The following is a 9,534-nucleotide window of genomic DNA, read 5'->3' as shown; positions in this document are numbered from 1 at the left end:
AGAAAATCTACTATAATCTTAGTAACACAAATATAGCGATAATGACTATTATCTCCCAGAAACCTTTTGGTCTACCAAGAATTAGATAAAGCATGTACATTTCTTAAAATATACCAAGATGCCATTTCTTCTAGAGCGAACAACAGACCACCAACAGGAGCTCGAAAAGCAGCAGCCATCTGATTTATTTATAAAACCACATGCCAATATGATAATTTGCACATAATCAAGAAACATAATACCCAGATCAAATTCAGTATGCAGCAACATATGTCCAATATTCAGCCATGAGAGAACAAAAAACCCAGAATCTATGCTGCTTTGCTGCCAAAAACCTAAAAACATGCCAATGTTATAATTTGCACATGAACTTCATTCATTATATCCAAAAGTTAGCTTGAGCAAATAGTAGGATACCACTGTTTAGTATAAACAATATTACATAACCAAAAGAGTAATCCACCGGCACAACCGCACCAGTGTATCAATGGCGATAGAGACTAGAGAGAGAAGTTTGAAGAAAAAGAACCCTAGCGCATTTGGGAAAAGCTTAAGAGTGGGAAAAGGTGATGCCTGATTGACCTTAAAACTTAAAAGTCTTAAGTATGGGCCTAGTATTTGTTAAGAGTGGGAAAAGCTTAAGAGTGGGCTGTCTTTGATGGAACTTAAAATTGAGCCTAGTATTTGTTATATATGGGCTTAGCCTATATATAGTTTAAAGAATTCATTTGCTAATAATTCGATTTTTCGGTTAACCGAACAAAATAAATCAATAACCGACGACCGAACCGAAAAACTGAATTTTAAATTTTTAAAATTGAAACCGACCGAAAAGACCGAATAACCAAAACCTAAATAAAAATATTTTTGGTTCGGTCGGTTTTTTCGGTTCTAACCGATATATGCCCACCCCTAGTTGAGCGTAAATATCAAATTCTTTGTAACAGACCGTCGCTCTTAATGCTGTAGAATATTCTTTAGTAAATGCTACAGGACGCAGAGCATTTAATACACTTTTATGAACGTTATCTGTTCCGGTGACAAGCACAGTGACTGCATTCGATCATCAACCATTTCATCTTGGATTCCATATATCCTCCTTTTAACCTCGTGTCATATCATAGTTTACCCTATACATTCTTTCTTCCCATCCATTTAGCAATATAAGAAAAAAGTCTTTTCTGTTTATCTTATTGTATTTTGTTTATCCACTCATAATATAGTTTTGTAAAAAGGTAAATGAAAAAAAGAAGTGGGCATTACTCATTAGTTAGACAAAAATGTTTTACGAAAGCAGAGAGCAAAAACAGTGAGCTAATATGGTAAACCGCTTATACTTTGAAGGGTAAAGGTGTACTTCTCAAAACCTAGAAAACAACAACCAGCCAATAAAAGACGAATGTCAGACCATTTATTGATGGATTGTAAATTTGTACTACTATCAATCTATATTGAGATTTTTCGACTCCCAAGCCCACAAATTTGCCCCAATTTTTGACCCCCTCAGTTGCGTTCTTATATCAGAAGTGGAGACGCTCCATACTCCGTGATTTTTGCGCTCGAGTCACCGGCAAGAAATCAAAGTATCTCGCAAGCTTTGCAGTCATGGTGTGGTCCGTGTCTATCTGCCTGGGCAAATACATATCTGAGACTAATTTATTTTCATTAATTCTGGTTATCACTATGCAATTTGGATACATATAGTGGAATTCTTTGTACTCAAGTGTATCACGCTTCAAGGGTTTGATTTTGTTTCCTTAAAAATATTTTCCAGTAATTTTTTTCATGCATAAGTGGAGATTCTAGAATCATCTTTTTCTTTATTTGGGTCAGATCAAGCCTTAGGGAAGTTTGCTCTTCAGGTTCTTTCTGAATTACCTAAAAAGAGTATCAGAACTCTCGATTTCCTTTAAATTTTCAGTGAATCTGACTTTTTGATATTTGAGAAGTTTACTTAGCTTTTTCCTTGTGATTTTGGTTGTGATTTGAGTTTTTGATGGTGAATTTCTTTTCTACTTTTGGAGTTATACTGAAAAAGCAAAACTCATTTTATTTTTTTTATTGATTTTTCTTCTTTTGACGTTTCAGCACAAAGTGTACAACGTGGAACTCTTATGTTCACCGTATAAATTTCCTTTTTATTCCACTTAGACCAGAATACTAAGATGAAAATGAAGAAACATGTCCTTGGTACAGACTTGTATAGAAATCACTGTAAATTTAACGAATCTCAAGGAAATAATTGATTATAGAGAAGCTCACTCTCTTAGATCAGATCTATAAAAACATTATGCTTGTGTTAGATCACTCATATAGTATGCATAATGATTGAGGCAAAACCATTGAGCTAGTTATTGAGAAAAAACACTTAACAGATTTGGTAGTGCAGTTTTGTTGCAGCAGATGACTATATGAATTAACTCATGCTTCTAGTGATAGGTACGTTGTAGAGATTAGTTTGTTTGTGCAGCGGGAGCTATGTTTTATTAGGAATAATAAACATGTTTGGCCAAGTTTCTAAAATCTGCTTACTTTGAGAAGTGCTTTTTTTCAAAAGTGCTTTTCAAAAAAGTACTTTTGGTGAGAATCGGTTTGTGTTTCGTTAATTAATTTGAAAAATACTTTTGAGCAGTAATTATTGTTTGATCAAACTTTTGAAAATTACTTCTAAGTGTATTTTTCTCAAAAGTGCTTCTAAGAAAAGTCCTTTTGGAGACAGGCTATATTTTTTTTGCTTGTCAAAATCTGCATCTGTTTTTCCTCAAAAAACACTTTTTTTCCTTCTAAAAGTTTGGCCAAACACTTCAATTTTTGGCCAAAAAGTACTTTTGGCCCAAAAAAAGCTTGGTCAAACAGGCTATAAGTGTTAGCCCGTAAAATGGTATAGTTACATTTGCTACGTGGTTTATAGACAAGTGAAGTAATTTTATCTAAAAAATAATAAAGAAATAAGATTAAAAGTAAGACGGAAGATGATGAGCCTGACTCCGAGCGCAATGTCTCCGAGGACAGAAGTGAAAGCAATATAAAAAGTAAATAAAGTTGTCTAATTGAGAGCGAAAATGAAATACAACATATGTTTTGCTAAGAATTTTCCTGTCTTACAATGGCCGCTGAGGCTATTTATAACTATACCTGGGAAACAAGATCCTAGGATCAAGGCTCATTTAAATGATAATAAAGGGGCATTAATGAATATGTAACGGCAGGCCATGAATGCAAATATTCTCTTCAACGGTCGCTCATTTAATAAGAGAGAATATTCCCTTATTGAATGCTATCCGATGGTAAATACCCGATCTGCTCTCGTTGACTATGTTCCCTTCGGGATTTCACCAACCTCAATCACAATTGCCGTGTCCGGTACTGATTGTTACTTGACTTGGTTTTCGTCTGTTTTCGGCTCCACGTGTCATTCTATCATTCGATCATTTATTATGAATCAATTTTACCCTATACAGATAGTCTTCCTGCTTTCTGGTGACACATCTTTGTGTCATCAGGAAGTTGGTGAAGATCCCTTTCTTGGCAGGAAAGTTCCTAAACAGTTTTTGACGCTTGAAAGGACGCACGTCTTCTCTCATTTAATACCCCGAACACGTGTTGCCCCACAATTTAGCAAATATTTTTGTCGGTTTTTGAGGTAATCATGACCACGATTTTTGCTGTCTATATCTTTACTTCTACTCATCACTTTACAACTTTAACTTCCAAATTTTCCACAAGTCTATCTTCTTCTCTGTGCTCACTTTCCACCTGCTAAGAATTCTTTCATCTTCTCTAACACTTTTAAGAATTTTACTGTCCTTCTACTGTCATGGCTTCTTCTACTATATCTTTTAGAAACTCTGGTCTTCTCGGTGGTGGAGGCTCAAAGAAAAACAAAGACGCTGGTACCGATTCTGAGCCTCCCACTGTAAACATCATCGTACCAAAACACCTTAGTACTGCTAATGACTTCCAAGAGAAGACTCCATTTGCGTCTCCACGAACTTGGGCCGTTAGTAGGTAACCCTCCTCTATTCGCCCTTCTAGTATCTATACAGTGAAGGAGGACTGCAACTGCCCTAACCTCAACATCCTCGATCCGGATATAATAGAGCGAGTTACCTTTACCAAGGAGGGTTTTACGTAAGTCTATACACATCCATTTACCTTGGGTCCGTTTTCCTTGTGGTCGAATGAAGGGCTCAACCCCGTAATTTTAAAATTTTACCACCGGTACCGGATCTGTTTGGCACAAGTAGGCCCATCTATATGGCAAACGGTGGCTTACCTACGCCAGCTGTGCACGGAGACTGGGGAAACCCTAACCCTTGCACGCATGATGAATCTCTTCTCCGCCAAAAATTTTCGTGGGAAGTAATAATCTTTAGCAAAAGCGGTCCATGCTATTCTCACCAGCATGGATGATGACAATGATCGCGGGTGGATGGAGCAATTCGTCATCATTGCTACCAGGGATATCATCCCGACCACAACTCCGCCTTTTCTTGAGTCATGGAACGGTTTTCGTAAGATTTTGACCCATATCCTTTCTACGTGAAAAAGATTATTTTTCGTTATTGTTGACCTCTTTGCTTCTTTTGTTCGAGCTACTTGGTGAGAATCACCTCGGGTTCAAGGCCTGGACCAGTGGGTTTAGAAGATTCTGAAAATCACAACACCAAAATCCCGCCGGTGGAAGGAAATGGCCCTTAAATATGGGTGGAAGGCCAAGAATCAAGGTAAACTAAGTCCTTCTTCCTTTTGTCTTTGCATGAACATAGGTATCTTTACGAAAAATTTGCTAACTCTATTTTTTGCTTTATTTAGGACTTTCGTGGGGCTTTATTACCTGCCCCGAGGTCGATATTTTAGCTGAATCTGAGAAGGCCAGGAGAGAACTACAAAGTGCCTTTGCTCGGAGTAGTGCACGCGGATGTCACGCTCCGACCTTGGGGAGCACGACCGACGCTCAACCGAGATATCCCAGTTAAGTAAGCCTACTTGATGCTTTTCTACCCGACAAGAACTAGACAAGGAAAGAGAAACATGTACAACACCAATTTCATTACTTTTAGAAACCCCATTTACAATTCCCAAAATATATTACACATTTGTGGTTTAGAAGTGGAACATGTGTTACAAGTACATCATTTCTAGTTTAACCTTCCCAAATCAAAATACAACTCACACTATGTCTACAGAGCCTCAAATTGATACAAAAGAGTAATATGATAGTGTTGGCGACAAGGCCCCGGCTATACCTTAAAATACTATACATAAGAAACAAAAGACACAAGACCCCGATATGAAGTAGGGCTCACCAAGTCAGCTGAGAAGAGGGTATACCGCTATCACTGATCAATGTCGCCTGCTGTGGAACCACCTGCATCCATTAAAGATGCAGCATTCCCGGCAAAAGGAACGTTAGTACATATAGAATAGTACCAGTATATAAAGCAAAATACCCTCTCATGGAATAGAGTAACGACATGAATGAAATCATTGAGAGACTCAAATAATTATTAAAGTGTTAAGTTAAGAGGAAAGTAAATGTTCAAGTAAATATCAATATGTTTAAGCTGGGAGATTTTTAGTACCGATACACCACCGTGCTTATAGCACGGAGTCTGATCTCGGCCCGATCGGCTAAGCCATCTCACCCCCAAGTATGAGGCTCGACATCAAAACACACGACCACCATTTGTGCAGCATAGCATCCGATCTCTGCCCGATCGGCTAAGCCGTCTCACCACAATGCCGTGTGGGTCGACAGCATCTTTCGCTAGCAATCATCTCATCCCAGTTAAGGGGAATAATCTCAACACATCAATCTTGTCCCAATTAAGGGGAATAATCTCAACACATCAGTATGGGGATTTACCCATCACTCCTACACCGGCACGCGTAGTTTCGGGGTTGGATTATTCCAACGTACCCTTCCTCGGTGACTAAACAATACTCCCAAAATATTTATTACATAAAGGAGTTACAGCTCATTTCATAATCTTTCACAATGCCTTTCATTTCATTGGCACTATTGGCCACAAGTGAAATTTTCATTCTTTAATTTCCTTTCAAAGATCATCTTAAAACATTTGAAGATATTTGAAACATTGGGAAAAAACTATATCTTCAGCTTATAGACATGTAAGAATTCAAAACACGTTAAGAAATAAGAATAAATGAGGAGCATAGTATTATACAATCGGAATATGAATCAACTTATAGACATTTGGACCAGTTAACCATAGAAGCAGACAGTAATGACAGAAATAGGAATTTGATCAACCATAATCGAAGTTTACGAGAATTTGGAGGAATCCGATTCTACTGAAGGAGTTTAGCCAACATACCTCGCTTGAGCTTCCCTTAGGTTACTACAATGTTTCGAAGCTTCTAGCGACTTTAATCTATCAGAGATATGAAAAAATTGACCCATAATTAGAAAATGGTTTATGGGCTCAGCTCATTTAGGCATTTTATCAAACACTAGGTATGCGAATTTGACTACAAGGCCCTATGATGGGAATCCTTCATCTCACAACTAATTCCCATGTCCATATTTCACCCAAATCAGTTTAGCCACTCCCATACCACCATTTTTAGCACATGCATGCACAATGACTAACTTTCAACCCCAGATTCATGCCTCTCATTACCCATATTCAGCCCAATTCCAAAGTTGAGAGCTAAAGAGTAGAGCCTTACCTCTTAGAAGAAGACCTCGAGAGCTTTCTTTATTGAATTCTAAGGCTTGAGCAAGGGATGATTAGTAGAATGGTGGGAGCTTCTTGATCCCTCTCTAAAACACTCATCCTCTCTCTAAAATAGCCGTTTAAACAAGCCAAAATAACCCCAAAAGTCATTTTATTAAAATGGGATCGGGTAAAATTTCCTCAACTTAAGCCTCCGATCTGCGATAGCAGACCGGACATCAAAACAAATATGTGGTCCGCAAAGTGGACCATAAAAATGGTCCCAAAAATTGGGTTGGCCTGATCAAGTCTCCGGCCGTTCTGCGGTCCGCAGAACAGTTATGCGGTCGCATAATGTACCGCAGAATCTCTCATTGGAATTTTCTCATGCTGGTTTTGCGATGGAAGTGCGGCCCGCGAAATGGTTGTGCGGTCGCATAATGGGCCGTAAAATGACATTTCAAAAATTGGGTTTCTCCTGTTCCACTCTGCAGCGGATCTGCTGTCCGCGGAGTAGTTCTGCGATCGCTTAATGGACCGCAGAAACACCATGCTCTGCAAAAAAAATATTTTCCCACTAACTTCACAATTCTTTGCACAACCCAAAAAGTCCATACTGCATCGAGTATTCTTTATATACTTCTAACACATTAGCCTACCTCGGCACTACAAACCTCGAGTTCTTGGTAAAATTTTACAGGGCCTCACAGTGGATCTGCTTCCGGTGAGGGTGCTTCCTCTCGGAGTCCCTCGCCAGAGAACAAGCAACAAAAAAGGCAACGTTCTTCCTTGGCTTGGGCCCAAAATAAGAAAATAAAAAAAGCAACGACCGAGCCGGCGGTGGTGGTTGTTGTAGAGGACGGGGAAGCCAGTGATGAAATGGATCATCTTCAAAGAAAAAGAATATTTTCATCAGCTCAACTGGGTGCTCAGCCGGAAGTGCTTCAAAACCCGACCGTAGAAGATGTCCAAGCACTTTGGGGTGAGATGGATCTGGTAGATAATGTTGATTCCCGCCTTCCTACCCTCGTTGCTGTCTCCGGTCTAAGGAGTTCGGACCCCAGGCCTCTTCTGTCTTTGGCCACTAAGCAAACAATAATCAACGCTGCTCCTGCCATAGTTGCTTCTCAACCTTCAACGCCAACAACTTCATTCCCCTCAATACCTTCGCCACCGGCACCCATTGCATCTCCTCCACCGAAAATAGATGTTCGAGAGAGGGGTGATTCTCCTCCCCGGTGTCCCGACCATGGGAACTTAGGGCACAATTACTCACCCCCTTCCCTAGATCCCCGAGGGAGGAGGAGTGTTACTCTTTCGGTTTTGAAGTAGTGCCATTTTCTGTCCAAGCCGGTGGAGCTTGCGAACTACCTGAAGCCGCTGGCTTTAGATAAAGATAGGAAGAAAATACGCTCCCTTTCGAGGGAGTGTTTGTTGAACAATGCTATACACAGTGCGGCAACGGTACCGTACTTGTCTTTTTACAACTTCCTTTCCATTTATCTACTACAATGGGAATTCTAACTATGATATATTTGTTCTTTTACAATCCAACTTTCTTGCTTCCGAGGGCCTGCAGAAATTGTATCTCGATAAGCAAGGACTCGCTTCCGAGCAGGATCAACTTGTTGCGCGCCTCCCAGTGTTGGTGGCAAAAGCTTCTGAAGCGAGCAAGCTTGAGGCTCGGTTGCTGCAAAGTGAACAAGAGATGATGACCCACAACCAAGAAGCCACTTCATTACACGAACACCTCCAAAAGTCTAAGGCTAAGTGGGCCGAGCTCCAAGATACTGTACTTTCTGCTGCCGAGCGCGAGTCTTCCTCCGAGGAACAAGTGAATAACTTGAAGGCAGCCTTGAGCTCCAAAACCGAGGAGGCTAATGCCACTGAGGAGAAGAGGGCCCGACTGAAGGAGGGGCTAAAGAGGTCAATGGATCAAAAGCAGCTTCATTTTGGCTACAAATGTTGAGCTCGATACTCGTCTCGGTCCCTGAGATCCGAGAGGGACGACCTCCAGGCCAAAGTTGAAAAGCTTCAGGCAAAGTTCTAGAACCAAGAGGATTCCCTCATATTTGAGAATGCTTATGTAATATATCATATGAGGAGGAAGACCTTGGAAGAGGCCAAAGCGGGTATTGCTAACATAGATGATTGCATTGCCCAGGCTCGAGAACTGGAGTTGTCTGCTTGAAAATGCCTCCCTGCTACTGCAGCTGATTTTCAAGTACCGGATCTGAGTACTCGGGGACCGAGGAGGAGATTGAAGGAGATAAAGATGAAGGCCAAGAACCGACAGCTGATCCTTCTACCTGTAATGATCCGACCGGTCATTTTAAGTTTTATCATTCCATTAGATAGTTTGAGACTTTGAGTAGCTTGATATTATATATTATGACTTGCGTGTATGGTTGGTTTCGGTTTTCGAGCGGTTCGGGATTGATTTGGAAGAATGATTCTCGTTTTAGAAGCTTTAAGTTGGAAGAGTTGACCAAGGTTTGACTTTTGGGTAAACGGACTCAAAATTGGGTTTTTAATTATTCAAATAAGTTTGTATGATGATTTTGGACATGTTCATAAAATTTGGTTAACTTCCGATGCGTTTTGCATAAGTTTAGGTCGTATAGTGATTATTTTCGGTTTCGACGTCGATTTGAGCATAAATGTTACCATATTGAGTAAACCGCTTTTGATTCGTGTTTCAACTAAATCATCATATCCGTATCGTAATTTTGGAACCATAGCAACTGGAATCATCATGTTTCGACATCGTATGAGGAATTTATGGTCATTTTACTAAGAAATGAGTTGCTAGATATTTTCAGATTAATTACGAAATTGCCACTAAATTCAT

The sequence above is a fragment of the Nicotiana tabacum genome, chromosome 15, assembly GCF_000715075.1.
Source record: "Nicotiana tabacum cultivar K326 chromosome 15, ASM71507v2, whole genome shotgun sequence".
Lineage (NCBI taxonomy): Eukaryota > Viridiplantae > Streptophyta > Magnoliopsida > Solanales > Solanaceae > Nicotiana > Nicotiana tabacum.
The sequence above is the reverse complement of the archived record's forward strand: the minus strand, read 5'-3'. Positions refer to the sequence as shown.